Source organism: Rhinoderma darwinii (genome assembly GCF_050947455.1).
Source record: "Rhinoderma darwinii isolate aRhiDar2 chromosome 5 unlocalized genomic scaffold, aRhiDar2.hap1 SUPER_5_unloc_5, whole genome shotgun sequence".
Lineage (NCBI taxonomy): Eukaryota > Metazoa > Chordata > Amphibia > Anura > Rhinodermatidae > Rhinoderma > Rhinoderma darwinii.
In genome coordinates this window covers 47,766-75,315 of record NW_027461809.1, presented here as the reverse complement: position 1 = coordinate 75,315, position 27,550 = coordinate 47,766, and the positions used below count along the sequence as shown (strand labels likewise).

Here is a 27,550-nt window from a genome sequence, read left to right as displayed (position 1 = left end):
TTTAATCCCATTATTTCAACACCTGTTGGACAATGCATTTGTACAGTCATGTGTGATAATGAGCTCATTTATTAAATGCAATTAATGAATACATTGCCACCTCTTGTTGTGTGTGTGTGTGTGTGTCTTCTGTGTTTCTGTGTTTCCGGCATTTCACATTGGAACAGCTCATTCACCTTCCTTGTCTTCTCTCCGCCCTCCCTCCCTCCCTCCTAGGTAAGTTAAAGAGCTGCACCTGAGCCAGCCACTGATTGATGCAGCACCACAGTCAAATAGTGGAGTGGAGTGGAGTAGGGGAACAGCAAACAGCCATTAAAGCAGCCAGCCGCCTACCCGCCACAATGGACCTACCTGTGTACACTAGGTGGATGTGATGGAATGTACTGTCGTCCCTACATTTCAAGAAGAAGTAAGAATTGCAGTTGCAACAAACCCTTGCTTGCCTACAAAGAGAGCAGCAATTTGGATTTGTTACTATGTTACCTGGAAGAATAACAAACTGTGCAAGGATGGAGGTTGTAGGAGCAAAGAGAAGTTGTCTGTAAAGTTGGTGGATGCCTATTTTCCATTTTGCAGTCCCTTGTCTCCCTCTTGTGGCCTCCTGGAGGCAAATAAATGTGCAAAAAAAAGACAGCCTGGCGGCCGGCTGTTGCAGTGTTGCCCTCTCAGGCAACACTGAGTGACTGACTGAGCCTCACAGTCTTATATAAAGTTCAGACGGAACTTTGCACGTGTCATAGTGGAGCCCTCAGGATTCCAGAGCCAGCTTTCTGACATCATAATGGGGCCTGCCTCAGAGATAAAAGCCTGGGCCCAGGCAGTGTTGTTCAGTGCTGCTCAGCAGGCAGCACAGGACTGGATTAAAGCTGATACAAGGTGTGAAGGAACAAGGGGTGGCTGTGGGCATGCACTTGCTGCCGCTGCCAGTGTTTATCTGCATGGCAGGAGGGCATTTGGGCGTTGCCAGGAAGGCGTTTTTATGTAGATTCCTCCTCTTTCAGCACTGCATTGTGGTGCAAGCAAAAGAAGCAAATCCTGTCTGGCTTCCTCTCCGGCCTTTATTCACCTCCCGCTTAGTAGCTGTAAATGTGTGTGAGCCTGCAGGGCCCCATGGAATTGCCTAGGAGTAGGCTGAATCGCTGCAAGGGGTGAACAGCAGTATGGGACAGGCTCGGGCAAGGCAAGGGCCGCTCGGGTTATCGCTTCTCGGCCTTTTGGCTAAGATCAAGTGTAGTATCTGTTCTTATCAGTTTAATATCTGATACGTCCCCTATCTGGGGACCATATATTAAATGGATTTTTAGAACAGGGAGATGGAAATAGAGCTTGCTCTGTCCACTCCACGCATTGACCTGGTATTGCAGTATTTCCAGGACCGGTGCACCCTTCCCTTATGTGTTGACTAAAATCAGATTCCAAAAGTGTTTTTTCTCTTTGCCATTGTTTCTGTCTTTCTGAAGGGATCTCCCCTTTTAATCCCATTATTTCAACACCTGTTGGACAATGCATTTGTACAGTCATGTGTGATAATGAGCTCATTTATTAAATGCAATTAATGAATACATTGCCACCTCTTGTTGTGTGTGTGTGTGTGTGTGTCTTCTGTGTTTCTGTGTTTCCGGCATTTCACATTGGAACAGCTCATTCACCTTCCTTGTCTTCTCTCCGCCCTCCCTCCCTCCCTCCCTAGGTAAGTTAAAGAGCTGCACCTGAGCCAGCCACTGATTGATGCAGCACCACAGTCAAATAGTGGAGTGGAGTGGAGTAGGGGAACAGCAAACAGCCATTAAAGCAGCCAGCCGCCTACCCGCCACAATGGACCTACCTGTGTACACTAGGTGGATGTGATGGAATGTACTGTCGTCCCTACATTTCAAGAAGAAGTAAGAATTGCAGTTGCAACAAACCCTTGCTTGCCTACAAAGAGAGCAGCAATTTGGATTTGTTACTATGTTACCTGGAAGAATAACAAACTGTGCAAGGATGGAGGTTGTAGGAGCAAAGAGAAGTTGTCTGTAAAGTTGGTGGATGCCTATTTTCCATTTTGCAGTCCCTTGTCTCCCTCTTGTGGCCTCCTGGAGGCAAATAAATGTGCAAAAAAAAGACAGCCTGGCGGCCGGCTGTTGCAGTGTTGCCCTCTCAGGCAACACTGAGTGACTGACTGAGCCTCACAGTCTTATATAAAGTTCAGACGGAACTTTGCACGTGTCATAGTGGAGCCCTCAGGATTCCAGAGCCAGCTTTCTGACATCATAATGGGGCCTGCCTCAGAGATAAAAGCCTGGGCCCAGGCAGTGTTGTTCAGTGCTGCTCAGCAGGCAGCACAGGACTGGATTAAAGCTGATACAAGGTGTGAAGGAACAAGGGGTGGCTGTGGGCATGCACTTGCTGCCGCTGCCAGTGTTTATCTGCATGGCAGGAGGGCATTTGGGCGTTGCCAGGAAGGCGTTTTTATGTAGATTCCTCCTCTTTCAGCACTGCATTGTGGTGCAAGCAAAAGAAGCAAATCCTGTCTGGCTTCCTCTCCGGCCTTTATTCACCTCCCGCTTAGTAGCTGTAAATGTGTGTGAGCCTGCAGGGCCCCATGGAATTGCCTAGGAGTAGGCTGAATCGCTGCAAGGGGTGAACAGCAGTATGGGACAGGCTCGGGCAAGGCAAGGGCCGCTCGGGTTATCGCTTCTCGGCCTTTTGGCTAAGATCAAGTGTAGTATCTGTTCTTATCAGTTTAATATCTGATACGTCCCCTATCTGGGGACCATATATTAAATGGATTTTTAGAACAGGGAGATGGAAATAGAGCTTGCTCTGTCCACTCCACGCATTGACCTGGTATTGCAGTATTTCCAGGACCGGTGCACCCTTCCCTTATGTGTTGACTAAAATCAGATTCCAAAAGTGTTTTTTCTCTTTGCCATTGTTTCTGTCTTTCTGAAGGGATCTCCCCTTTTAATCCCATTATTTCAACACCTGTTGGACAATGCATTTGTACAGTCATGTGTGATAATGAGCTCATTTATTAAATGCAATTAATGAATACATTGCCACCTCTTGTTGTGTGTGTGTGTGTGTGTGTCTTCTGTGTTTCTGTGTTTCCGGCATTTCACATTGGAACAGCTCATTCACCTTCCTTGTCTTCTCTCCGCCCTCCCTCCCTCCCTCCTAGGTAAGTTAAAGAGCTGCACCTGAGCCAGCCACTGATTGATGCAGCACCACAGTCAAATAGTGGAGTGGAGTGGAGTAGGGGAACAGCAAACAGCCATTAAAGCAGCCAGCCGCCTACCCGCCACAATGGACCTACCTGTGTACACTAGGTGGATGTGATGGAATGTACTGTCGTCCCTACATTTCAAGAAGAAGTAAGAATTGCAGTTGCAACAAACCCTTGCTTGCCTACAAAGAGAGCAGCAATTTGGATTTGTTACTATGTTACCTGGAAGAATAACAAACTGTGCAAGGATGGAGGTTGTAGGAGCAAAGAGAAGTTGTCTGTAAAGTTGGTGGATGCCTATTTTCCATTTTGCAGTCCCTTGTCTCCCTCTTGTGGCCTCCTGGAGGCAAATAAATGTGCAAAAAAAAGACAGCCTGGCGGCCGGCTGTTGCAGTGTTGCCCTCTCAGGCAACACTGAGTGACTGACTGAGCCTCACAGTCTTATATAAAGTTCAGACGGAACTTTGCACGTGTCATAGTGGAGCCCTCAGGATTCCAGAGCCAGCTTTCTGACATCATAATGGGGCCTGCCTCAGAGATAAAAGCCTGGGCCCAGGCAGTGTTGTTCAGTGCTGCTCAGCAGGCAGCACAGGACTGGATTAAAGCTGATACAAGGTGTGAAGGAACAAGGGGTGGCTGTGGGCATGCACTTGCTGCCGCTGCCAGTGTTTATCTGCATGGCAGGAGGGCATTTGGGCGTTGCCAGGAAGGCGTTTTTATGTAGATTCCTCCTCTTTCAGCACTGCATTGTGGTGCAAGCAAAAGAAGCAAATCCTGTCTGGCTTCCTCTCCGGCCTTTATTCACCTCCCGCTTAGTAGCTGTAAATGTGTGTGAGCCTGCAGGGCCCCATGGAATTGCCTAGGAGTAGGCTGAATCGCTGCAAGGGGTGAACAGCAGTATGGGACAGGCTCGGGCAAGGCAAGGGCCGCTCGGGTTATCGCTTCTCGGCCTTTTGGCTAAGATCAAGTGTAGTATCTGTTCTTATCAGTTTAATATCTGATACGTCCCCTATCTGGGGACCATATATTAAATGGATTTTTAGAACAGGGAGATGGAAATAGAGCTTGCTCTGTCCACTCCACGCATTGACCTGGTATTGCAGTATTTCCAGGACCGGTGCACCCTTCCCTTATGTGTTGACTAAAATCAGATTCCAAAAGTGTTTTTTCTCTTTGCCATTGTTTCTGTCTTTCTGAAGGGATCTCCCCTTTTAATCCCATTATTTCAACACCTGTTGGACAATGCATTTGTACAGTCATGTGTGATAATGAGCTCATTTATTAAATGCAATTAATGAATACATTGCCACCTCTTGTTGTGTGTGTGTGTGTGTGTGTCTTCTGTGTTTCTGTGTTTCCGGCATTTCACATTGGAACAGCTCATTCACCTTCCTTGTCTTCTCTCCGCCCTCCCTCCCTCCCTCCTAGGTAAGTTAAAGAGCTGCACCTGAGCCAGCCACTGATTGATGCAGCACCACAGTCAAATAGTGGAGTGGAGTGGAGTAGGGGAACAGCAAACAGCCATTAAAGCAGCCAGCCGCCTACCCGCCACAATGGACCTACCTGTGTACACTAGGTGGATGTGATGGAATGTACTGTCGTCCCTACATTTCAAGAAGAAGTAAGAATTGCAGTTGCAACAAACCCTTGCTTGCCTACAAAGAGAGCAGCAATTTGGATTTGTTACTATGTTACCTGGAAGAATAACAAACTGTGCAAGGATGGAGGTTGTAGGAGCAAAGAGAAGTTGTCTGTAAAGTTGGTGGATGCCTATTTTCCATTTTGCAGTCCCTTGTCTCCCTCTTGTGGCCTCCTGGAGGCAAATAAATGTGCAAAAAAAAGACAGCCTGGCGGCCGGCTGTTGCAGTGTTGCCCTCTCAGGCAACACTGAGTGACTGACTGAGCCTCACAGTCTTATATAAAGTTCAGACGGAACTTTGCACGTGTCATAGTGGAGCCCTCAGGATTCCAGAGCCAGCTTTCTGACATCATAATGGGGCCTGCCTCAGAGATAAAAGCCTGGGCCCAGGCAGTGTTGTTCAGTGCTGCTCAGCAGGCAGCACAGGACTGGATTAAAGCTGATACAAGGTGTGAAGGAACAAGGGGTGGCTGTGGGCATGCACTTGCTGCCGCTGCCAGTGTTTATCTGCATGGCAGGAGGGCATTTGGGCGTTGCCAGGAAGGCGTTTTTATGTAGATTCCTCCTCTTTCAGCACTGCATTGTGGTGCAAGCAAAAGAAGCAAATCCTGTCTGGCTTCCTCTCCGGCCTTTATTCACCTCCCGCTTAGTAGCTGTAAATGTGTGTGAGCCTGCAGGGCCCCATGGAATTGCCTAGGAGTAGGCTGAATCGCTGCAAGGGGTGAACAGCAGTATGGGACAGGCTCGGGCAAGGCAAGGGCCGCTCGGGTTATCGCTTCTCGGCCTTTTGGCTAAGATCAAGTGTAGTATCTGTTCTTATCAGTTTAATATCTGATACGTCCCCTATCTGGGGACCATATATTAAATGGATTTTTAGAACAGGGAGATGGAAATAGAGCTTGCTCTGTCCACTCCACGCATTGACCTGGTATTGCAGTATTTCCAGGACCGGTGCACCCTTCCCTTATGTGTTGACTAAAATCAGATTCCAAAAGTGTTTTTTCTCTTTGCCATTGTTTCTGTCTTTCTGAAGGGATCTCCCCTTTTAATCCCATTATTTCAACACCTGTTGGACAATGCATTTGTACAGTCATGTGTGATAATGAGCTCATTTATTAAATGCAATTAATGAATACATTGCCACCTCTTGTTGTGTGTGTGTGTGTGTGTGTCTTCTGTGTTTCTGTGTTTCCGGCATTTCACATTGGAACAGCTCATTCACCTTCCTTGTCTTCTCTCCGCCCTCCCTCCCTCCCTCCTAGGTAAGTTAAAGAGCTGCACCTGAGCCAGCCACTGATTGATGCAGCACCACAGTCAAATAGTGGAGTGGAGTGGAGTAGGGGAACAGCAAACAGCCATTAAAGCAGCCAGCCGCCTACCCGCCACAATGGACCTACCTGTGTACACTAGGTGGATGTGATGGAATGTACTGTCGTCCCTACATTTCAAGAAGAAGTAAGAATTGCAGTTGCAACAAACCCTTGCTTGCCTACAAAGAGAGCAGCAATTTGGATTTGTTACTATGTTACCTGGAAGAATAACAAACTGTGCAAGGATGGAGGTTGTAGGAGCAAAGAGAAGTTGTCTGTAAAGTTGGTGGATGCCTATTTTCCATTTTGCAGTCCCTTGTCTCCCTCTTGTGGCCTCCTGGAGGCAAATAAATGTGCAAAAAAAAGACAGCCTGGCGGCCGGCTGTTGCAGTGTTGCCCTCTCAGGCAACACTGAGTGACTGACTGAGCCTCACAGTCTTATATAAAGTTCAGACGGAACTTTGCACGTGTCATAGTGGAGCCCTCAGGATTCCAGAGCCAGCTTTCTGACATCATAATGGGGCCTGCCTCAGAGATAAAAGCCTGGGCCCAGGCAGTGTTGTTCAGTGCTGCTCAGCAGGCAGCACAGGACTGGATTAAAGCTGATACAAGGTGTGAAGGAACAAGGGGTGGCTGTGGGCATGCACTTGCTGCCGCTGCCAGTGTTTATCTGCATGGCAGGAGGGCATTTGGGCGTTGCCAGGAAGGCGTTTTTATGTAGATTCCTCCTCTTTCAGCACTGCATTGTGGTGCAAGCAAAAGAAGCAAATCCTGTCTGGCTTCCTCTCCGGCCTTTATTCACCTCCCGCTTAGTAGCTGTAAATGTGTGTGAGCCTGCAGGGCCCCATGGAATTGCCTAGGAGTAGGCTGAATCGCTGCAAGGGGTGAACAGCAGTATGGGACAGGCTCGGGCAAGGCAAGGGCCGCTCGGGTTATCGCTTCTCGGCCTTTTGGCTAAGATCAAGTGTAGTATCTGTTCTTATCAGTCCTTGTAAGGATAGATAGCTCGGAGAACCACTGGGGGCTATAAACACTAGCTTAGCGATCCAAGAGCGTTCCAGACGAAGCCGGCGACGAACTGCGGAGAAGAACCAGCGAAGACGACGATCCAGAAGGGAGAAGCCGCCATCGGGGAAGAAGCTCCGGGAGATCGCTGCCGGGAAGAAGAAGGAGAACTGCGACAGAGACCTTCGGAGAAGAGCCGCTGCTGAAGGGGATCTTTGAAGAAGCTCGGCCGCAGAAGAAGCTCGACGAGGAACCGCTGCGGAAGAAATTTCGTGGAAGAACCTCGGCCAGCAAGGAGAAGATTTGCATAGCTCCGCCCCCTTCGGGAAAGAGCTATCGAAGATCCTCCCCAAGCGACAGGAACAGCTGGAAGAAGCCATGGCCTCAACCAGCAACCCTGCCACCCAGAAGAAGAAGGCTGATGGACCAGGTGAGCCGGCCCAGGCCAGGACATCTCCTCCTGAAGCCTCCTCAAGCCAACAGGCCACCAGGAAGCCGAACCAGGCTGCTCCAACCCTGGAGCCCTGGATGAAGCAGACGGTGGCCCTGAAGCTGAAGGAGGTGGACGGGAGAGTGCCGGACATGACGGAAGAAGTGTTCTGCCAGAAGATGCTCCTGGACCAGGGCTTCGCTAAGCCGGAGACCATCAGCATCCAGGCCTTCATGACCGGGATGTTCTTCGTGACCTTCGCTTCGATCAACATCTGCAGAAGGTACTGGGAGATGGTGAAAGCGGCGAGGCCTGAATCCCCTTTCTCTCGCTTTGTGGGCAACTGCCCTGTCCAAAGAGAGGAAAGGCGGGTGACGGTCTCAATGCGGAACCCACACACCCCCGGCAAAGACATCACCACGCTCCTGAAGCGGTTCTGCACAGTGGTGAGGGAACCCACCCACATCCTGAACGGACTCGGCTTCTGGACTGGCAAGTGGTCGGTAATCGTCCGACTGAACAAGGATTCCAGCGCGGAAGACGGCCTCCAACACCTGCCCCAGTCATTCTCGCTGGGCAACTCCTACGGCCTCATCTACTACCCGGACATGCCGCAGATCTGCAGGAGATGCAGCAAGAAGGGTCATTCGGTGAAGGACTGCAAGGAGGACGCCTGCAAGAACTGCCGGGTAACAGGACACGAGACCAAAGACTGCCCGAAACGGACAATGTGCAACCTCTGCGGACAAGCAGCCCACTCCTACAAGGACTGCCCGAAGAGGGATCGATCCTGGGCAACTGTAGCGGCGAAAGCTCCGGCCAGAGGGAACCCCGCCCCAGCCAGAGCTCCAGCGGCGCAGAAGACCGGGAATAAGAAGGATGGTAAGAAGACGACAGTCCCTCCCCCCCGTCTCCCGGCCCTCCCTCGCCCTACCCTTCCCACCCTCCCTCGCCCGGCCCTCCCCACCCCCCCGTCCCCAACCCCTGTCACCCCCACTGAGGCTCTCACCTTCTCCTACCCACCCATCTCAGTGGTCCTGTCACCTGCACCTCTCCCAACCCAGCCTCCCTTCTCCCCAGCTCCAGCAGCACTAACATCTTCCCCTCCAGCTGCTGGAGTCCTCTCCCTGGAGGATTTTCCCCCTCTTGTCTCCTCAGGTGCCATCCAGAGGAAGAGAAAGGTGAGGGACAGCCCAGCTGCTGAGTCCTCAAAGCGACAAGTCGTGGAAATCTGCGAAGATTCCCTTGCGCAGCAGGAGGAAATGGAGCAGATGGTGGAGGAACTCGTGTCTGAACCTGAGGTCATCGACTTCACAACAGACATCCAGGTGGCTACAATCCTGGAACAATTTTTGTCAGAGGGCCTGCTGGATCTTTCGGACCCGCCAGGAGAGGAGGATCCGCCCGACCGGACTGGTAACTAAGGTGTATCGTTTGCACTAACCTTCTTTATTCTCCCCCATGGCTGCTAAACTTAACATCTTTAGCCTCAATGTGAGGAGTGTTAGAGATAGGACTAGATGTCAGATGGTGCTAACTTTTCTTTCCAAGCAGTCGAGTGATGTATTTATGCTGCAGGAATGTACTCTCCCCTCTTCCAGGTCATACCATCATCTGGCCAGGCAGTGGACCCATGGCCCGTCCTACTGGTCTGGTGGGGGCGACTGTAAGTCTGCAGGGGTTGCCATCCTGATTAGGGGAAGCGTATTTACTGTTGACTCTGTCCAGGAGCTCGCCTGCGGCCGCTTGTTGGTCGTAGACGGTTCCTGGGCAGGAGAGCCGATTAGGCTCATCAACGTGTACGCCCCCCCTATGAAGGCTGAGCGCCTGGAACTATTCCAGACCCTGCGGACCCAGCTCGCCACCACTAGGGCAGTGGTGATGGCCGGGGACTTCAACTGCCCCATCGAAGAGGATGGACGAAGTTCCGGCACTTCAATCAAGCTGGATGTCAGTTCCAAACTGCTTATCGAGATGGTAACCGAAGCATCCTTGCAGGACGTTGTGGGCTCCATGGGGATCGGCTCTGTGAACTATTCATGGAGCCGACCCGATGGCTCACTTCGTTCTCGGATTGACTTTGTGTTCACCTCCCGGGCAGTCAAGCAGCATGGGCACTCCATGGTCCCCTGCTTCTTCTCTGACCACAGGGCCATTCTCTTCCAGGGTGCCATCGGCCACGGTTTTCCTCCCGGCCCTGGCTCCTGGAAGCTGAATTGTGCCCTGCTGGAAAGAGAGGAGGTACTGGCGGAACTTAGAGACGCCTATATTGTTTGGAGGAATGATAAAGTTTTCTTTGACAAAACCTGTGACTGGTGGGAATATGTTAAAGTTGAATTTCGTTGTTTCTTTCAGGCAAAAAGTCGCCAACAGGCGTGTGAGAGGAAGAGAGACTTCAGAGAGATGCAGCGTCAGCTGCGATCCCTGCAAGACCTCCTTCAATGTGGCTGGGACGTCAGGAAGGAGCTGGAGGAAGCCAAAAAGGGCCTGAAAGGGCACTTTGAGGAGGAATCCAAGCGAATTGTCTTTCGTTCCAAGGTGGAGAACCTGGAGAAGGGTGAGAAATGTAACTCGTTCTTTTTCAGGAAACTCCATGCCGGCCACACGCCCCTGAAGGAACTCCGAGATGAGACCGGAAACATGCATTCTGGGAAGAAGGAGGTGATGGGAGTCGTCACAGACTACTACCGAAGCCTCTACTCCCGGAAAACCACTGACCCCGAAGCCGCCGATAAATTCCTGTCAGGTATCACTAATCATCTTGATCCTGCAGGTACGGAGGCTATGGACGTACCCCTGACGGTGGAGGAACTGCTCTCTGCCGCTAAATCCTTCAGACCCGGCAGGACCCCGGGCAGTGATGGTCTCCCAGCAGAGCTCTATGTAGCGCTGGGGGACTTGATCTGTCCGGACCTGCTGGAGCTCTATGAGGAGATGGTGGTGGAGGGTAGAATGCCACCGTCCTTGAGAGAAGGCATGATCACGATCTTGTATAAACGGAAGGGGGAGAGATGTGACCTGAAAAACTGGCGTCCCATCTCTCTCCTGAACGTGGACTACAAGATCCTCGCCAAAGTATTGACCAACAGACTGAAGGTTGTCATCGGACGGATCATCGGATCGGACCAAACCTGCGGCATTCCTGGCCGTAGGGTGGCCGACAGTCTTGCCCTGGTGAGGGACACGGTGCATTACATGCAAAGCCGCCGTACACACGCGGCCCTGGTCAGTCTGGATCAGGAGAAGGCTTTTGACCGGGTCTCTCACGAATTCATGGGTAAGGCTCTGCGTAGGCTGCGGCTTGGCAGGTTGTTCTGTTTGTATGTTAACCTGATGTATTGCGACATTTACAGCTCGGTGCTGGTGAACGGCTGGAAGACTGACCCCTTTCCTGTATCGTCTGGGGTTAGACAAGGCTGTCCTCTTTCACCTCTCCTTTTTGTTTGTGTTATAGAGCTCTTCGCAGAGGCTATCCGGCAGAATGGAGAGATCAGAGGGATCACCGCACCAGGTCCAGGACACTTCGAGGTCAAATGCTCGCTGTACATGGACGACGTGACCGTCTTCTGCACTGACCAGAGTTCGGTGACTGCACTCGTCCAGACCTGCGAGGAGTTCGGACGCGCTTCAGGGGCAAAAGTCAACTGCGGGAAGTCGGAAGCCATGCTCTTCGGAAAGTGGTACCTGCCTTCTCCTGCCTCCTTCCCTTTTACTATCAAGCCGGACTTCATCAAAATTCTGGGAGTCTGGTTCGGTAAGGAAGGTGCAGCCCTAAAGTCGTGGGAAGAACGCTTGGCCAAAGTCAACCAAAGGATCGGACTGTGGAGCCTCAGACAACTCACTATTGAGGGCAAAGCAATGGTCCTGCGTAACGAAGTCTTGCCTGTGCTACAATACACTGCACAGGCATGGCCCCCTCTTGCAACGGTCTCGAGGGCCATTACCAGGACTGTGTTTCGCTTCATCTGGGGCTCGAAAATGGACAGAGTAAAGCGGACTGTTATGTACAAGGAGCCCCGCAAAGGTGGGAAGGGTATACCCGACATTCCCACTCTGCTGCGGATCGCTTTTGCATGTGACTGTGTTCGTAGGACTCTGAGGACAGCAAACGGCTCTGCGGGCAAGGCCATGTCCCGCTACTTCCTCCTTCCCCTCTGGCGAGGTTTTGGCTGGGACAAGTGGGACAGCTCCTTCCCTTACAACTGGCACGCTCCCTGGTTCTACGGAGATGTTGTCCGGTTTGTGAGGGAGCATCAACTGGAGGGTCTTAAGCCCGACTTGTGGAAACCTAAGACGATCCACAAGCACATCAGAGCAAAGGACTCACTGGAGTTTGTTCCAGGGCTTCATGCCGACACGTTGGAGACTGTTTGGACTAACGTGTCATCTGGCAGGTTGACCAACGGGCACAAGGACATTTCATGGATGGCCATCCAGGGAGGACTGCCTCTTAGGTCATTCATGCATGCCCGCAACCTGTGCAAGACCCGGTACTGCCCCAGGTGCCCCTTCACGGAGGAAACATCTTTGCACATTTTCTGGCAGTGCCCCTTTGCACAGGGTCTGTTGAAAGCCTTGGAACATGAACTCAAGGACTCAGTACCCAGGAACAGACTGTCGTACCGCTCGGTACTTTATGGACTATTTCCTGGGAATACCACGGATGGAGCAATCCAGGAAGCCTGGCGCCTTATGAACTGCTTTAAGGACGCTATATGGTTTGCCAGAAACCGTCTGATTTTGCGGAGAGAGAGTGTGTCCGTCCAGGACTGCCGCAGGCTGATCCACAGCCTGCTCAGAGACTATTCCACCTGGGACAGCCCGGACGTCGATGAGGAAGAGGACTGATACTCCCCTTCCCCCCACTCTCCCTTCTTGTGTGTTGTCTTTCAATAAAGCTTCGGGCCTGTGATTTCCCCCTTCCCTACCCCCTCCTACCCACTCCCCTATCCCATCACTTGTCTGTAATGCTTTGTTGTTTGGCTTTAGTGAATGCAAGAATGTTAGTGTAGCATGTGGTGTAATGTATAGCATAGGCTAGCCTGTACTGTGTATTATACTGTCATGTTATGTTTGACGACTGTTATTATTTATTATTTGCTGCTTCATGGCTTGCGCTGCGTCGCAGTAATGTTTGTATGATGACGATTGATTGTCAATAAAGCATTTTTCAATCAAAAAATCTGTTCTTATCAGTTTAATATCTGATACGTCCCCTATCTGGGGACCATATATTAAATGGATTTTTAGAACAGGGAGATGGAAATAGAGCTTGCTCTGTCCACTCCACGCATTGACCTGGTATTGCAGTATTTCCAGGACCGGTGCACCCTTCCCTTATGTGTTGACTAAAATCAGATTCCAAAAGTGTTTTTTCTCTTTGCCATTGTTTCTGTCTTTCTGAAGGGATCTCCCCTTTTAATCCCATTATTTCAACACCTGTTGGACAATGCATTTGTACAGTCATGTGTGATAATGAGCTCATTTATTAAATGCAATTAATGAATACATTGCCACCTCTTGTTGTGTGTGTGTGTGTGTGTGTCTTCTGTGTTTCTGTGTTTCCGGCATTTCACATTGGAACAGCTCATTCACCTTCCTTGTCTTCTCTCCGCCCTCCCTCCCTCCCTCCTAGGTAAGTTAAAGAGCTGCACCTGAGCCAGCCACTGATTGATGCAGCACCACAGTCAAATAGTGGAGTGGAGTGGAGTAGGGGAACAGCAAACAGCCATTAAAGCAGCCAGCCGCCTACCCGCCACAATGGACCTACCTGTGTACACTAGGTGGATGTGATGGAATGTACTGTCGTCCCTACATTTCAAGAAGAAGTAAGAATTGCAGTTGCAACAAACCCTTGCTTGCCTACAAAGAGAGCAGCAATTTGGATTTGTTACTATGTTACCTGGAAGAATAACAAACTGTGCAAGGATGGAGGTTGTAGGAGCAAAGAGAAGTTGTCTGTAAAGTTGGTGGATGCCTATTTTCCATTTTGCAGTCCCTTGTCTCCCTCTTGTGGCCTCCTGGAGGCAAATAAATGTGCAAAAAAAAGACAGCCTGGCGGCCGGCTGTTGCAGTGTTGCCCTCTCAGGCAACACTGAGTGACTGACTGAGCCTCACAGTCTTATATAAAGTTCAGACGGAACTTTGCACGTGTCATAGTGGAGCCCTCAGGATTCCAGAGCCAGCTTTCTGACATCATAATGGGGCCTGCCTCAGAGATAAAAGCCTGGGCCCAGGCAGTGTTGTTCAGTGCTGCTCAGCAGGCAGCACAGGACTGGATTAAAGCTGATACAAGGTGTGAAGGAACAAGGGGTGGCTGTGGGCATGCACTTGCTGCCGCTGCCAGTGTTTATCTGCATGGCAGGAGGGCATTTGGGCGTTGCCAGGAAGGCGTTTTTATGTAGATTCCTCCTCTTTCAGCACTGCATTGTGGTGCAAGCAAAAGAAGCAAATCCTGTCTGGCTTCCTCTCCGGCCTTTATTCACCTCCCGCTTAGTAGCTGTAAATGTGTGTGAGCCTGCAGGGCCCCATGGAATTGCCTAGGAGTAGGCTGAATCGCTGCAAGGGGTGAACAGCAGTATGGGACAGGCTCGGGCAAGGCAAGGGCCGCTCGGGTTATCGCTTCTCGGCCTTTTGGCTAAGATCAAGTGTAGTATCTGTTCTTATCAGTTTAATATCTGATACGTCCCCTATCTGGGGACCATATATTAAATGGATTTTTAGAACAGGGAGATGGAAATAGAGCTTGCTCTGTCCACTCCACGCATTGACCTGGTATTGCAGTATTTCCAGGACCGGTGCACCCTTCCCTTATGTGTTGACTAAAATCAGATTCCAAAAGTGTTTTTTCTCTTTGCCATTGTTTCTGTCTTTCTGAAGGGATCTCCCCTTTTAATCCCATTATTTCAACACCTGTTGGACAATGCATTTGTACAGTCATGTGTGATAATGAGCTCATTTATTAAATGCAATTAATGAATACATTGCCACCTCTTGTTGTGTGTGTGTGTGTGTGTGTCTTCTGTGTTTCTGTGTTTCCGGCATTTCACATTGGAACAGCTCATTCACCTTCCTTGTCTTCTCTCCGCCCTCCCTCCCTCCCTCCTAGGTAAGTTAAAGAGCTGCACCTGAGCCAGCCACTGATTGATGCAGCACCACAGTCAAATAGTGGAGTGGAGTGGAGTAGGGGAACAGCAAACAGCCATTAAAGCAGCCAGCCGCCTACCCGCCACAATGGACCTACCTGTGTACACTAGGTGGATGTGATGGAATGTACTGTCGTCCCTACATTTCAAGAAGAAGTAAGAATTGCAGTTGCAACAAACCCTTGCTTGCCTACAAAGAGAGCAGCAATTTGGATTTGTTACTATGTTACCTGGAAGAATAACAAACTGTGCAAGGATGGAGGTTGTAGGAGCAAAGAGAAGTTGTCTGTAAAGTTGGTGGATGCCTATTTTCCATTTTGCAGTCCCTTGTCTCCCTCTTGTGGCCTCCTGGAGGCAAATAAATGTGCAAAAAAAAGACAGCCTGGCGGCCGGCTGTTGCAGTGTTGCCCTCTCAGGCAACACTGAGTGACTGACTGAGCCTCACAGTCTTATATAAAGTTCAGACGGAACTTTGCACGTGTCATAGTGGAGCCCTCAGGATTCCAGAGCCAGCTTTCTGACATCATAATGGGGCCTGCCTCAGAGATAAAAGCCTGGGCCCAGGCAGTGTTGTTCAGTGCTGCTCAGCAGGCAGCACAGGACTGGATTAAAGCTGATACAAGGTGTGAAGGAACAAGGGGTGGCTGTGGGCATGCACTTGCTGCCGCTGCCAGTGTTTATCTGCATGGCAGGAGGGCATTTGGGCGTTGCCAGGAAGGCGTTTTTATGTAGATTCCTCCTCTTTCAGCACTGCATTGTGGTGCAAGCAAAAGAAGCAAATCCTGTCTGGCTTCCTCTCCGGCCTTTATTCACCTCCCGCTTAGTAGCTGTAAATGTGTGTGAGCCTGCAGGGCCCCATGGAATTGCCTAGGAGTAGGCTGAATCGCTGCAAGGGGTGAACAGCAGTATGGGACAGGCTCGGGCAAGGCAAGGGCCGCTCGGGTTATCGCTTCTCGGCCTTTTGGCTAAGATCAAGTGTAGTATCTGTTCTTATCAGTTTAATATCTGATACGTCCCCTATCTGGGGACCATATATTAAATGGATTTTTAGAACAGGGAGATGGAAATAGAGCTTGCTCTGTCCACTCCACGCATTGACCTGGTATTGCAGTATTTCCAGGACCGGTGCACCCTTCCCTTATGTGTTGACTAAAATCAGATTCCAAAAGTGTTTTTTCTCTTTGCCATTGTTTCTGTCTTTCTGAAGGGATCTCCCCTTTTAATCCCATTATTTCAACACCTGTTGGACAATGCATTTGTACAGTCATGTGTGATAATGAGCTCATTTATTAAATGCAATTAATGAATACATTGCCACCTCTTGTTGTGTGTGTGTGTGTGTGTGTCTTCTGTGTTTCTGTGTTTCCGGCATTTCACATTGGAACAGCTCATTCACCTTCCTTGTCTTCTCTCCGCCCTCCCTCCCTCCCTCCTAGGTAAGTTAAAGAGCTGCACCTGAGCCAGCCACTGATTGATGCAGCACCACAGTCAAATAGTGGAGTGGAGTGGAGTAGGGGAACAGCAAACAGCCATTAAAGCAGCCAGCCGCCTACCCGCCACAATGGACCTACCTGTGTACACTAGGTGGATGTGATGGAATGTACTGTCGTCCCTACATTTCAAGAAGAAGTAAGAATTGCAGTTGCAACAAACCCTTGCTTGCCTACAAAGAGAGCAGCAATTTGGATTTGTTACTATGTTACCTGGAAGAATAACAAACTGTGCAAGGATGGAGGTTGTAGGAGCAAAGAGAAGTTGTCTGTAAAGTTGGTGGATGCCTATTTTCCATTTTGCAGTCCCTTGTCTCCCTCTTGTGGCCTCCTGGAGGCAAATAAATGTGCAAAAAAAAGACAGCCTGGCGGCCGGCTGTTGCAGTGTTGCCCTCTCAGGCAACACTGAGTGACTGACTGAGCCTCACAGTCTTATATAAAGTTCAGACGGAACTTTGCACGTGTCATAGTGGAGCCCTCAGGATTCCAGAGCCAGCTTTCTGACATCATAATGGGGCCTGCCTCAGAGATAAAAGCCTGGGCCCAGGCAGTGTTGTTCAGTGCTGCTCAGCAGGCAGCACAGGACTGGATTAAAGCTGATACAAGGTGTGAAGGAACAAGGGGTGGCTGTGGGCATGCACTTGCTGCCGCTGCCAGTGTTTATCTGCATGGCAGGAGGGCATTTGGGCGTTGCCAGGAAGGCGTTTTTATGTAGATTCCTCCTCTTTCAGCACTGCATTGTGGTGCAAGCAAAAGAAGCAAATCCTGTCTGGCTTCCTCTCCGGCCTTTATTCACCTCCCGCTTAGTAGCTGTAAATGTGTGTGAGCCTGCAGGGCCCCATGGAATTGCCTAGGAGTAGGCTGAATCGCTGCAAGGGGTGAACAGCAGTATGGGACAGGCTCGGGCAAGGCAAGGGCCGCTCGGGTTATCGCTTCTCGGCCTTTTGGCTAAGATCAAGTGTAGTATCTGTTCTTATCAGTTTAATATCTGATACGTCCCCTATCTGGGGACCATATATTAAATGGATTTTTAGAACAGGGAGATGGAAATAGAGCTTGCTCTGTCCACTCCACGCATTGACCTGGTATTGCAGTATTTCCAGGACCGGTGCACCCTTCCCTTATGTGTTGACTAAAATCAGATTCCAAAAGTGTTTTTTCTCTTTGCCATTGTTTCTGTCTTTCTGAAGGGATCTCCCCTTTTAATCCCATTATTTCAACACCTGTTGGACAATGCATTTGTACAGTCATGTGTGATAATGAGCTCATTTATTAAATGCAATTAATGAATACATTGCCACCTCTTGTTGTGTGTGTGTGTGTGTGTGTCTTCTGTGTTTCTGTGTTTCCGGCATTTCACATTGGAACAGCTCATTCACCTTCCTTGTCTTCTCTCCGCCCTCCCTCCCTCCCTCCTAGGTAAGTTAAAGAGCTGCACCTGAGCCAGCCACTGATTGATGCAGCACCACAGTCAAATAGTGGAGTGGAGTGGAGTAGGGGAACAGCAAACAGCCATTAAAGCAGCCAGCCGCCTACCCGCCACAATGGACCTACCTGTGTACACTAGGTGGATGTGATGGAATGTACTGTCGTCCCTACATTTCAAGAAGAAGTAAGAATTGCAGTTGCAACAAACCCTTGCTTGCCTACAAAGAGAGCAGCAATTTGGATTTGTTACTATGTTACCTGGAAGAATAACAAACTGTGCAAGGATGGAGGTTGTAGGAGCAAAGAGAAGTTGTCTGTAAAGTTGGTGGATGCCTATTTTCCATTTTGCAGTCCCTTGTCTCCCTCTTGTGGCCTCCTGGAGGCAAATAAATGTGCAAAAAAAAGACAGCCTGGCGGCCGGCTGTTGCAGTGTTGCCCTCTCAGGCAACACTGAGTGACTGACTGAGCCTCACAGTCTTATATAAAGTTCAGACGGAACTTTGCACGTGTCATAGTGGAGCCCTCAGGATTCCAGAGCCAGCTTTCTGACATCATAATGGGGCCTGCCTCAGAGATAAAAGCCTGGGCCCAGGCAGTGTTGTTCAGTGCTGCTCAGCAGGCAGCACAGGACTGGATTAAAGCTGATACAAGGTGTGAAGGAACAAGGGGTGGCTGTGGGCATGCACTTGCTGCCGCTGCCAGTGTTTATCTGCATGGCAGGAGGGCATTTGGGCGTTGCCAGGAAGGCGTTTTTATGTAGATTCCTCCTCTTTCAGCACTGCATTGTGGTGCAAGCAAAAGAAGCAAATCCTGTCTGGCTTCCTCTCCGGCCTTTATTCACCTCCCGCTTAGTAGCTGTAAATGTGTGTGAGCCTGCAGGGCCCCATGGAATTGCCTAGGAGTAGGCTGAATCGCTGCAAGGGGTGAACAGCAGTATGGGACAGGCTCGGGCAAGGCAAGGGCCGCTCGGGTTATCGCTTCTCGGCCTTTTGGCTAAGATCAAGTGTAGTATCTGTTCTTATCAGTTTAATATCTGATACGTCCCCTATCTGGGGACCATATATTAAATGGATTTTTAGAACAGGGAGATGGAAATAGAGCTTGCTCTGTCCACTCCACGCATTGACCTGGTATTGCAGTATTTCCAGGACCGGTGCACCCTTCCCTTATGTGTTGACTAAAATCAGATTCCAAAAGTGTTTTTTCTCTTTGCCATTGTTTCTGTCTTTCTGAAGGGATCTCCCCTTTTAATCCCATTATTTCAACACCTGTTGGACAATGCATTTGTACAGTCATGTGTGATAATGAGCTCATTTATTAAATGCAATTAATGAATACATTGCCACCTCTTGTTGTGTGTGTGTGTGTGTGTGTCTTCTGTGTTTCTGTGTTTCCGGCATTTCACATTGGAACAGCTCATTCACCTTCCTTGTCTTCTCTCCGCCCTCCCTCCCTCCCTCCTAGGTAAGTTAAAGAGCTGCACCTGAGCCAGCCACTGATTGATGCAGCACCACAGTCAAATAGTGGAGTGGAGTGGAGTAGGGGAACAGCAAACAGCCATTAAAGCAGCCAGCCGCCTACCCGCCACAATGGACCTACCTGTGTACACTAGGTGGATGTGATGGAATGTACTGTCGTCCCTACATTTCAAGAAGAAGTAAGAATTGCAGTTGCAACAAACCCTTGCTTGCCTACAAAGAGAGCAGCAATTTGGATTTGTTACTATGTTACCTGGAAGAATAACAAACTGTGCAAGGATGGAGGTTGTAGGAGCAAAGAGAAGTTGTCTGTAAAGTTGGTGGATGCCTATTTTCCATTTTGCAGTCCCTTGTCTCCCTCTTGTGGCCTCCTGGAGGCAAATAAATGTGCAAAAAAAAGACAGCCTGGCGGCCGGCTGTTGCAGTGTTGCCCTCTCAGGCAACACTGAGTGACTGACTGAGCCTCACAGTCTTATATAAAGTTCAGACGGAACTTTGCACGTGTCATAGTGGAGCCCTCAGGATTCCAGAGCCAGCTTTCTGACATCATAATGGGGCCTGCCTCAGAGATAAAAGCCTGGGCCCAGGCAGTGTTGTTCAGTGCTGCTCAGCAGGCAGCACAGGACTGGATTAAAGCTGATACAAGGTGTGAAGGAACAAGGGGTGGCTGTGGGCATGCACTTGCTGCCGCTGCCAGTGTTTATCTGCATGGCAGGAGGGCATTTGGGCGTTGCCAGGAAGGCGTTTTTATGTAGATTCCTCCTCTTTCAGCACTGCATTGTGGTGCAAGCAAAAGAAGCAAATCCTGTCTGGCTTCCTCTCCGGCCTTTATTCACCTCCCGCTTAGTAGCTGTAAATGTGTGTGAGCCTGCAGGGCCCCATGGAATTGCCTAGGAGTAGGCTGAATCGCTGCAAGGGGTGAACAGCAGTATGGGACAGGCTCGGGCAAGGCAAGGGCCGCTCGGGTTATCGCTTCTCGGCCTTTTGGCTAAGATCAAGTGTAGTATCTGTTCTTATCAGTTTAATATCTGATACGTCCCCTATCTGGGGACCATATATTAAATGGATTTTTAGAACAGGGAGATGGAAATAGAGCTTGCTCTGTCCACTCCACGCATTGACCTGGTATTGCAGTATTTCCAGGACCGGTGCACCCTTCCCTTATGTGTTGACTAAAATCAGATTCCAAAAGTGTTTTTTCTCTTTGCCATTGTTTCTGTCTTTCTGAAGGGATCTCCCCTTTTAATCCCATTATTTCAACACCTGTTGGACAATGCATTTGTACAGTCATGTGTGATAATGAGCTCATTTATTAAATGCAATTAATGAATACATTGCCACCTCTTGTTGTGTGTGTGTGTGTGTGTGTCTTCTGTGTTTCTGTGTTTCCGGCATTTCACATTGGAACAGCTCATTCACCTTCCTTGTCTTCTCTCCGCCCTCCCTCCCTCCCTCCTAGGTAAGTTAAAGAGCTGCACCTGAGCCAGCCACTGATTGATGCAGCACCACAGTCAAATAGTGGAGTGGAGTGGAGTAGGGGAACAGCAAACAGCCATTAAAGCAGCCAGCCGCCTACCCGCCACAATGGACCTACCTGTGTACACTAGGTGGATGTGATGGAATGTACTGTCGTCCCTACATTTCAAGAAGAAGTAAGAATTGCAGTTGCAACAAACCCTTGCTTGCCTACAAAGAGAGCAGCAATTTGGATTTGTTACTATGTTACCTGGAAGAATAACAAACTGTGCAAGGATGGAGGTTGTAGGAGCAAAGAGAAGTTGTCTGTAAAGTTGGTGGATGCCTATTTTCCATTTTGCAGTCCCTTGTCTCCCTCTTGTGGCCTCCTGGAGGCAAATAAATGTGCAAAAAAAAGACAGCCTGGCGGCCGGCTGTTGCAGTGTTGCCCTCTCAGGCAACACTGAGTGACTGACTGAGCCTCACAGTCTTATATAAAGTTCAGACGGAACTTTGCACGTGTCATAGTGGAGCCCTCAGGATTCCAGAGCCAGCTTTCTGACATCATAATGGGGCCTGCCTCAGAGATAAAAGCCTGGGCCCAGGCAGTGTTGTTCAGTGCTGCTCAGCAGGCAGCACAGGACTGGATTAAAGCTGATACAAGGTGTGAAGGAACAAGGGGTGGCTGTGGGCATGCACTTGCTGCCGCTGCCAGTGTTTATCTGCATGGCAGGAGGGCATTTGGGCGTTGCCAGGAAGGCGTTTTTATGTAGATTCCTCCTCTTTCAGCACTGCATTGTGGTGCAAGCAAAAGAAGCAAATCCTGTCTGGCTTCCTCTCCGGCCTTTATTCACCTCCCGCTTAGTAGCTGTAAATGTGTGTGAGCCTGCAGGGCCCCATGGAATTGCCTAGGAGTAGGCTGAATCGCTGCAAGGGGTGAACAGCAGTATGGGACAGGCTCGGGCAAGGCAAGGGCCGCTCGGGTTATCGCTTCTCGGCCTTTTGGCTAAGATCAAGTGTAGTATCTGTTCTTATCAGTCCTTGTAAGGATAGATAGCTCGGAGAACCACTGGGGGCTATAAACACTAGCTTAGCGATCCAAGAGCGTTCCAGACGAAGCCGGCGACGAACTGCGGAGAAGAACCAGCGAAGACGACGATCCAGAAGGGAGAAGCCGCCATCGGGGAAGAAGCTCCGGGAGATCGCTGCCGGGAAGAAGAAGGAGAACTTCGGAGAAGAGCCGCTGCTGAAGGGGATCTTCGAAGAAGCTCGGCCGCAGAAGAAGAAGCTCGACGAGGAACCGCTGCGGAAGAAATTTCGTGGAAGAACCTCGGCCAGCAAGGAGAAGATTTGCATAGCTCCGCCCCCTTCGGGAAAGAGCTATCGAAGATCCTCCCCAAGCGACAGGAACAGCTGGAAGAAGCCATGGCCTCAACCAGCAACCCTGCCACCCAGAAGAAGAAGGCTGATGGACCAGGTGAGCCGACCCAGGCCAGGACATCTCCTCCTGAAGCCTCCTCAAGCCAACAGGCCACCAGGAAGCCGAACCAGGCTGCTCCAACCCTGGAGCCCTGGATGAAGCAGACGGTGGCCCTGAAGCTGAAGGAGGTGGACGGGAGAGTGCCGGACATGACGGAAGAAGTGTTCTGCCAGAAGATGCTCCTGGACCAGGGCTTCGCTAAGCCGGAGACCATCAGCATCCAGGCCTTCATGACCGGGATGTTCTTCGTGACCTTTGCTTCGATCAACATCTGCAGAAGGTACTGGGAGATGGTGAAAGCGGCGAGGCCTGAATCCCCTTTCTCTCGCTTTGTGGGCAACTGCCCTGTCCAAAGAGAGGAAAGGCGGGTGACGGTCTCAATGCGGAACCCACACACCCCCGGCAAAGACATCACCACGCTCCTGAAGCGGTTCTGCACAGTGGTGAGGGAACCCACCCACATCCTGAACGGACTCGGCTTCTGGACTGGCAAGTGGTCGGTAATCGTCCGACTGAACAAGGATTCGAGCGCGGAAGACGGCCTCCAGCACCTGCCCCAGTCATTCTCGCTGGGCAACTCCTACGGCCTCATCTACTACCCGGACATGCCGCAGATCTGCAGGAGATGCAGCAAGAAGGGTCATTCGGTGAAGGACTGCAAGGAGGACGCCTGCAAGAACTGCCGGGTAACAGGACACGAGACCAAAGACTGCCCGAAACGGACAATGTGCAACCTCTGCGGACAAGCAGCCCACTCTTACAAGGACTGCCCGAAGAGGGATCGATCCTGGGCAACTGTAGCGGCGAAAGCTCCGGCCAGAGGGAACCCCGCCCCAACCAGAGCTCCAGCGGCGCAGAAGACCGGGAATAAGAAGGATGGTAAGAAGACGACAGTCCCTCCCCCCCGCCTCCCGGCCCTCCCTCGCCCTACCCTTCCCACCCTCCCTCGCCCGGCCCTCCCCACCCCCCCGTCCCCAACCCCTGTCACCCCCACTGAGGCTCTCACCTTCTCCTACCCACCCATCTCAGTGGTCCTGTCACCTGCACCTCTCCCAACCCAGCCTCCCTTCTCCCCAGCTCCAGCAGCACTAACATCTTCCCCTCCAGCTGCTGGAGTCCTCTCCCTGGAGGATTTTCCCCCTCTTGTCTCCTCAGGTGCCATCCAGAGGAAGAGAAAGGTGAGGGACAGCCCAGCGGCTGAGTCCTCAAAGCGACAAGTCGTGGAAATCTGCGAAGACTCCCTTGCGCAGCAGGAGGAAATGGAGCAGATGGTGGAGGAACTCGTGTCTGAACCTGAGGTCATCGACTTCACAACAGACATCCAGGTGGCTACAATCCTGGAACAATTTCTGTCAGAGGGCCTGCTGGATCTTTCGGACCCGCCAGGCGAGGAGGATCCGCCCGACCGGACTGGTAACTAAGGTGTATCGTTTGCACTAACCTTCTTTATTCTCCCCCATGGCTGCTAAACTTAACATCTTTAGCCTCAATGTGAGGAGTGTTAGAGATAGGACTAGATGTCAGATGGTGCTAACTTTTCTTTCCAAGCAGTCGAGTGATGTATTTATGCTGCAGGAATGTACTCTCCCCTCTTCCAGGTCATACCATCATCTGGCCAGGCAGTGGACCCATGGCCCGTCCTACTGGTCTGGTGGGGGCGACTGTAAGTCTGCAGGGGTTGCCATCCTGATTAGGGGAGGCGTATTTACTGTTGACTCTGTCCAGGAGCTCGCCTGCGGCCGCTTGTTGGTCGTAGACGGTTCCTGGGCGGGAGAGCCGATTAGGCTCATCAACGTGTACGCCCCCCCTATGAAGGCTGAGCGCCTGGAACTATTCCAGACCCTGCGGACCCAGCTCGCCACCACTAGGGCAGTGGTGATGGCCGGGGACTTCAACTGCCCCATCGAAGAGGATGGACGAAGTTCCGGCACTTCAATCAAGCTGGATGTCAGTTCCAAACTGCTTATCGAGATGGTAACCGAAGCATCCTTGCAGGACGTTGTGGGCTCCATGGGGATCGGCTCTGTGAACTATTCATGGAGCCGACCCGATGGCTCACTTCGTTCTCGGATTGACTTTGTGTTCACCTCCCGGGCAGTCAAGCAGCATGGGCACTCCATGGTCCCCTGCTTCTTCTCTGACCACAGGGCCATTCTCTTCCAGGGTGCCATCGGCCACGGTTTTCCTCCCGGCCCTGGCTCCTGGAAGCTGAATTGTGCCCTGCTGGAAAGAGAGGAGGTACTGGCGGAACTTAGAGACGCCTATATTGTTTGGAGGAATGATAAAGTTTTCTTTGACAAAACCTGTGACTGGTGGGAATATGTTAAAGTTGAATTTCGTTGTTTCTTTCAGGCAAAAAGTCGCCAACAGGCGTGTGAGAGGAAGAGAGACTTCAGAGAGATGCAGCGTCAGCTGCGATCCCTGCAAGACCTCCTTCAATGCGGCTGGGACGTCAGGAAGGAGCTGGAGGAAGCCAAAAAGGGCCTGAAAGGGCACTTTGAGGAGGAATCCAAGCGAATTGTCTTTCGTTCCAAGGTGGAGAACCTGGAGAAGGGTGAGAAATGTAACTCGTTCTTTTTCAGGAAACTCCATGCCGGCCACACGCCCCTGAAGGAACTCCGAGATGAGACCGGAAACATGCATTCTGGGAAGAAGGAGGTGATGGGAGTCGTCACAGACTACTACCGAAGCCTCTACTCCCGGAAAACCACTGACCCCGAAGCCGCCGATAAATTCCTGTCAGGTATCACTAATCATCTTGATCCTGCAGGTACGGAGGCTATGGACGTACCCCTGACGGTGGAGGAACTGCTCTCTGCCGCTAAATCCTTCAGACCCGGCAGGACCCCGGGCAGTGATGGTCTCCCAGCAGAGCTCTATGTAGCGCTGGGGGACTTGATCTGTCCGGACCTGCTGGAGCTCTATGAGGAGATGGTGGTGGAGGGTAGAATGCCACCGTCCTTGAGAGAAGGCATGATCACGATCTTGTATAAGCGGAAGGGGGAGAGATGTGACCTGAAAAACTGGCGTCCCATCTCTCTCCTGAACGTGGACTACAAGATCCTCGCCAAAGTATTGACCAACAGACTGAAGGTTGTCATCGGACAGATCATCGGATCGGACCAAACCTGCGGCATTCCTGGCCGTAGGGTGGCCGACAGTCTTGCCCTGGTGAGGGACACGGTGCATTACATGCAAAGCCGCCGTACACACGCGGCCCTGGTCAGTCTGGATCAGGAGAAGGCTTTTGACCGGGTCTCTCACGAATTCATGGGTAAGGCTCTGCGTAGGCTGCGGCTTGGCAGGTTGTTCTGTTTGTATGTTAACCTGATGTATTGCGACATTTACAGCTCGGTGCTGGTGAACGGCTGGAAGACTGACCCCTTTCCTGTATCATCTGGGGTTAGACAAGGCTGTCCTCTTTCACCTCTCCTTTTTGTTTGTGTTATAGAGCTCTTCGCAGAGGCTATCCGGCAGAATGGAGAGATCAGAGGGATCACCGCACCAGGTCCAGGACACTTCGAGGTCAAATGCTCGCTGTACATGGACGACGTGACCGTCTTCTGCGCTGACCAGAGTTCGGTGACTGCACTCGTCCAGACCTGCGAGGAGTTCGGACGCGCTTCAGGGGCAAAAGTCAACTGCGGGAAGTCGGAAGCCATGCTCTTCGGAAAGTGGTACCTGCCTTCTCCTGCCTCCTTCCCTTTTACTATCAAGCCGGACTTCATCAAAATTCTGGGAGTCTGGTTCGGTAAGGAAGGTGCAGCCCTAAAGTCGTGGGAAGAACGCTTGGCCAAAGTCAACCAAAGGATCGGACTGTGGAGCCTCAGACAACTCACTATTGAGGGCAAAGCAATGGTCCTGCGTAACGAAGTCTTGCCTGTGCTACAATACACTGCACAGGCATGGCCCCCTCTTGCAACGGTCTCGAGGGCCATTACCAGGACTGTGTTTCGCTTCATCTGGGGCTCGAAAATGGACAGAGTAAAGCGGACTGTTATGTACAAGGAGCCCCGCAAAGGTGGGAAGGGTATACCCGACATTCCCACTCTGCTGCGGATCGCTTTTGCATGTGACTGTGTTCGTAGGACTCTGAGGACAGCAAACGGCTCTGCGGGCAAGGCCATGTCCCGCTACTTCCTCCTTCCCCTCTGGCGAGGTTTTGGCTGGGACAAGTGGGACAGCTCCTTCCCTTACAACTGGCACGCTCCCTGGTTCTACGGAGATGTTGTCCGGTTTGTGAGGGAGCATCAACTGGAGGGTCTTAAGCCCGACTTGTGGAAACCTAAGACGATCCACAAGCACATCAGAGCAAAGGACTCACGGGAGTTTGTTCCAGGGCTTCATGCCGACACGTTGGAGACTGTTTGGACTAACGTGTCATCTGGCAGGTTGACCAACGGGCACAAGGACATTTCATGGATGGCCATCCAGGGAGGACTGCCTCTTAGGTCATTCATGCATGCCCGCAACCTGTGCAAGACCCGGTACTGCCCCAGGTGCCCCTTCACGGAGGAAACATCTTTGCACATTTTCTGGCAGTGCCCCTTTGCACAGGGTCTGTTGAAAGCCTTGGAACATGAACTCAAGGACTCAGTACCCAGGAACAGACTGTCGTACCGCTCGGTACTTTATGGACTATTTCCTGGGAATACCACGGATGGAGCAATCCAGGAAGCCTGGCGCCTTATGAACTGCTTTAAGGACGCTATATGGTTTGCCAGAAACCGTCTGATTTTGCGGAGAGAGAGTGTGTCCGTCCAGGACTGCCGCAGGCTGATCCACAGCCTGCTCAGAGACTATTCCACCTGGGACAGCCCGGACGTCGATGAGGAAGAGGACTGATACTCCCCTTCCCCCCACTCTCCCTTCTTGTGTGTTGTCTTTCAATAAAGCTTCGGGCCTGTGATTTCCCCCTTCCCTACCCCCTCCTACCCACTCCCCTATCCCATCACTTGTCTGTAATGCTTTGTTGTTTGGCTTTAGTGAATGCAAGAATGTTAGTGTAGCATGTGGTGTAATGTATAGCATAGGCTAGCCTGTACTGTGTATTATACTGTCATGTTATGTTTGACGACTGTTATTATTTATTATTTGCTGCTTCATGGCTTGCGCTGCGTCGCAGTAATGTTTGTATGATGACGATTGATTGTCAATAAAGCATTTTTCAATCAAAAAATCTGTTCTTATCAGTTTAATATCTGATACGTCCCCTATCTGGGGACCATATATTAAATGGATTTTTAGAACAGGGAGATGGAAATAGAGCTTGCTCTGTCCACTCCACGCATTGACCTGGTATTGCAGTATTTCCAGGACCGGTGCACCCTTCCCTTATGTGTTGACTAAAATCAGATTCCAAAAGTGTTTTTTCTCTTTGCCATTGTTTCTGTCTTTCTGAAGGGATCTCCCCTTTTAATCCCATTATTTCAACACCTGTTGGACAATGCATTTGTACAGTCATGTGTGATAATGAGCTCAT

The 27,550-nt window shown here is 50.8% G+C and overlaps 9 non-coding genes and 4 pseudogenes across 9 annotated transcripts; all 13 read left to right on the top strand.

Moving 5' to 3' along the window:
• The first annotated feature begins 1,198 nt into the window (after positions 1-1,198).
• LOC142696258 (U2 spliceosomal RNA) lies at positions 1,199-1,389 on the top strand. The gene has a single exon (XR_012864212.1). It is a non-coding gene; the product is annotated as a U2 spliceosomal RNA (small nuclear RNA).
• Positions 1,390-2,672: 1,283 nt separating this feature from the next.
• LOC142696257 (U2 spliceosomal RNA) lies at positions 2,673-2,863 on the top strand. Its single transcript, XR_012864211.1, has one exon. It is a non-coding gene; the product is annotated as a U2 spliceosomal RNA (small nuclear RNA).
• Positions 2,864-4,145: 1,282 nt separating this feature from the next.
• LOC142696256 (U2 spliceosomal RNA) lies at positions 4,146-4,336 on the top strand. Its single transcript, XR_012864210.1, has one exon. It is a non-coding gene; the product is annotated as a U2 spliceosomal RNA (small nuclear RNA).
• Positions 4,337-5,618: 1,282 nt separating this feature from the next.
• On the top strand, positions 5,619-5,809 carry LOC142696255 (U2 spliceosomal RNA). The gene has a single exon (XR_012864209.1). It is a non-coding gene; the product is annotated as a U2 spliceosomal RNA (small nuclear RNA).
• Positions 5,810-7,091: 1,282 nt separating this feature from the next.
• On the top strand, positions 7,092-7,193 carry LOC142696239 (U2 spliceosomal RNA; annotated as a pseudogene).
• A 5,559-nt stretch (positions 7,194-12,752) lies between these two features.
• LOC142696214 (U2 spliceosomal RNA) lies at positions 12,753-12,927 on the top strand (annotated as a pseudogene).
• A 1,282-nt stretch (positions 12,928-14,209) lies between these two features.
• LOC142696254 (U2 spliceosomal RNA) lies at positions 14,210-14,400 on the top strand. Its single transcript, XR_012864208.1, has one exon. It is a non-coding gene; the product is annotated as a U2 spliceosomal RNA (small nuclear RNA).
• A 1,282-nt stretch (positions 14,401-15,682) lies between these two features.
• Positions 15,683-15,873, top strand: LOC142696252 (U2 spliceosomal RNA). The gene has a single exon (XR_012864207.1). It is a non-coding gene; the product is annotated as a U2 spliceosomal RNA (small nuclear RNA).
• Positions 15,874-17,155: 1,282 nt separating this feature from the next.
• Positions 17,156-17,346, top strand: LOC142696246 (U2 spliceosomal RNA). Its single transcript, XR_012864206.1, has one exon. It is a non-coding gene; the product is annotated as a U2 spliceosomal RNA (small nuclear RNA).
• Positions 17,347-18,628: 1,282 nt separating this feature from the next.
• On the top strand, positions 18,629-18,819 carry LOC142696234 (U2 spliceosomal RNA). The gene has a single exon (XR_012864204.1). It is a non-coding gene; the product is annotated as a U2 spliceosomal RNA (small nuclear RNA).
• Positions 18,820-20,101: 1,282 nt separating this feature from the next.
• LOC142696221 (U2 spliceosomal RNA) lies at positions 20,102-20,292 on the top strand. The gene has a single exon (XR_012864199.1). It is a non-coding gene; the product is annotated as a U2 spliceosomal RNA (small nuclear RNA).
• Positions 20,293-21,574: 1,282 nt separating this feature from the next.
• LOC142696238 (U2 spliceosomal RNA) lies at positions 21,575-21,676 on the top strand (annotated as a pseudogene).
• Positions 21,677-27,225: 5,549 nt separating this feature from the next.
• On the top strand, positions 27,226-27,400 carry LOC142696213 (U2 spliceosomal RNA; annotated as a pseudogene).
• The last annotated feature ends 150 nt before the right edge of the window (positions 27,401-27,550 follow it).